This window comes from Crocodylus porosus, unplaced genomic scaffold, assembly GCF_001723895.1.
Source record: "Crocodylus porosus isolate Cpor-Errol unplaced genomic scaffold, CroPor_comp1, whole genome shotgun sequence".
Lineage (NCBI taxonomy): Eukaryota > Metazoa > Chordata > Crocodylia > Crocodylidae > Crocodylus > Crocodylus porosus.
Genome location: NW_017728950.1, coordinates 51,241,746 through 51,244,188, shown reverse-complemented (window position 1 = coordinate 51,244,188; position 2,443 = coordinate 51,241,746).

Here is a 2,443-nt window from a genome sequence, read left to right as displayed (position 1 = left end):
GAAATGAGGTGTCTAAGTCACAAGAGGAACAGGAAGCAACATTTCCTACCTATTGGTGACTGCAGAGAGCTCCTTGTCAAAATGGTGGTTGTTACAAAAACAATTGTCAGGCATCTAAATGTAGCCATGCAAACTATAGGGAGCTTGAGCGCCTGACTGAGCTTTGGATTCTCCTGCAGGGAGTAAATGTCTAAAAGTTAACATAAGCTAATCTAAAAATCAGTCTAAAAGTTAAGTTTCACAATTCCCAAACTCCTTTTTGGATCCAAGTTTATGAGATATGCCTACGGTCAAAAATGTAGTAGAAATGTGAAGTAGTGAATTGTACAAAGCTCCATACTATTAAGTTAAGCACTAAAGCAGGGGCAGGCAATTATTTTGGGCAGAGGGCCACTTAATGAGATTTGGCGAGCTGGCAAGGGCCACATGAGTGGCCTGCCCCTTGACAGATGCGCCGCCCCCTGGCTGCCATCTTGGGAATAGAAGTCCCACCCCCTAAACCCCTGACCTTTGTCACAGAAGTCCCTCCCCTTGTCCTCCAGAAAGACTCCTTTTGGGAGGGGGGAGTTGCCATCTTAGAACCAGAAAAAAACAAGTCACACACTAAAAGTCAAACACCTACTATAACATATTTTAATTTTGTTACAAAAAATATTTTTGTCATGATTTGTGTTTGTGTATAGAAATGACTGCAGAATAATTCAAAAATAAATTCTTAGTGTTTTCTATTGTGTGAGAGTGTGTGGTTGGGCGTGTGTGTTGGGGAGTATGGTGGAAAGGTGGGGGGGTGTATATGGAGGAGTGTTGGGGGTTATGGTGGGATGTAGAGACATTTGTGTGTGGTGGGGTGGAGGGAGTTTGTAAGTGGGTATGGTGTGTGTGGCAGGGCATAGGGTATGTTGCGGGGTTGTGTGGCATTTGTGGGGTGTGGGTGTGTGGCTCTGGAACACACTGGTCTCTGGAACACGCCGTCCTCTAGTGCAGTCAACACCAGGTGTGTGTGGGAGGGGGGGAGTAAAGGAGGGTGGGAGGGGTGTGGAAACCACCCTCCATGCACCGCCATGGCACAGCAGCAGGTATGGGTGCCGTTGCCTGGATCTAGCCAGCACAGTACATTGCAGTGAAAAGTGCAGCCCCTGCTAGGCTGTGTTTCCCCGGCACTCCCCACACTCGCGGGGTATAGTAGGGAAGACCGAAGCACTGGATTTCATAGATTTCATAGACATTAGGGTTGGAAGGGACCTTCAAGATCATCGGGTCTAACCCCCTGCCTCTCTCAGCCTCTCCTTATAAGGCCTGCTCTCTTGACCTCTAATCATTCACATGACTCTCCTCTGGACTCTTTCAAGCTTCTCCTCATCTTTTCTAAATAAATAGATTACAGAAATAAATGCAATACTCCAGCTGTGGCCTCACCAGGGCAGAGTAAAGCGGGAGGATGACAACTTGGGTCTTGCTTGAGATGCAAGCCAGACTTTTATTTGCTTTGCTAGCTGCAGTATTGCATTGGTGGCTCATGTTCATCCTGTGATCAATCATGACCCCCAACTCTCTCTTGGTTGTGGTGCTACAGACTGCTGGGCCTATAAGTATGACATGGGTTCTTTCTCCTGAGGTGGACACCTGTTATTTTTCTGTGTTGCATGTCACCAGCTTTTGCTCTACCCACCTCGCGAGCCTGTCGAGGTTGGCCTGAATTGCCAGCCAATCCTCTAGTGAGACTGCAGTTCCCCATAATTTGGTGTCATCTGTGAACTTAGCCAGACTACTTCTGACACCTGAATCCAGATAATATATGAATATAATAAAGAGTACTGGTCAGAGTACTGAGCCCTGGGGGATGGCCCTGGTCACCATGCACCTTGTTGACTTGGTTCCATCGACTATCACTCCTTGGGTCTGACCATGGAGCCAGTTCCCCAGCCATCAGACTGTAAGGCTGTTGAGGCTGCAGTTCCCCAATTTTAACACACGGGAGGACATCATGGGAGACGAAGTCAAAGGTATTTTTGAAATCCAAGTATACCACATCAACCTCTTTTCCTTTGTCCAGGAGATGTGTCACCTAGCCACAGAAGGAAATGAGGTTGGTCAGGCAAGACCTACCCGCAACGAAGCCATGTTGGCTCTCTCTCAGAATGTTGCCTTCAGTTAGCCGGCTGTTGATGGATTCTTTGACATTTTTTTCCAAGATCTTTCCAGGGATTGAGGTAAAACTGATTGGCCTATACTACTCTGGATCTTCCTTCCTTCCTTTCTTGAAGATAGGCACTACATTGGCCCTATTTCAATCTTCTGGGACCTTTCCTGAGAGCCATGAGTTCTAAAATATCTGTGCCATTGGTCATGCTATGATGTCAGCCAACTCTTTTAGCACTCTTGGGTGTATTCTATCCAGGCCAGCTGACTTTCATAGATTTCATAGACATTTGGGCTGGAAGGG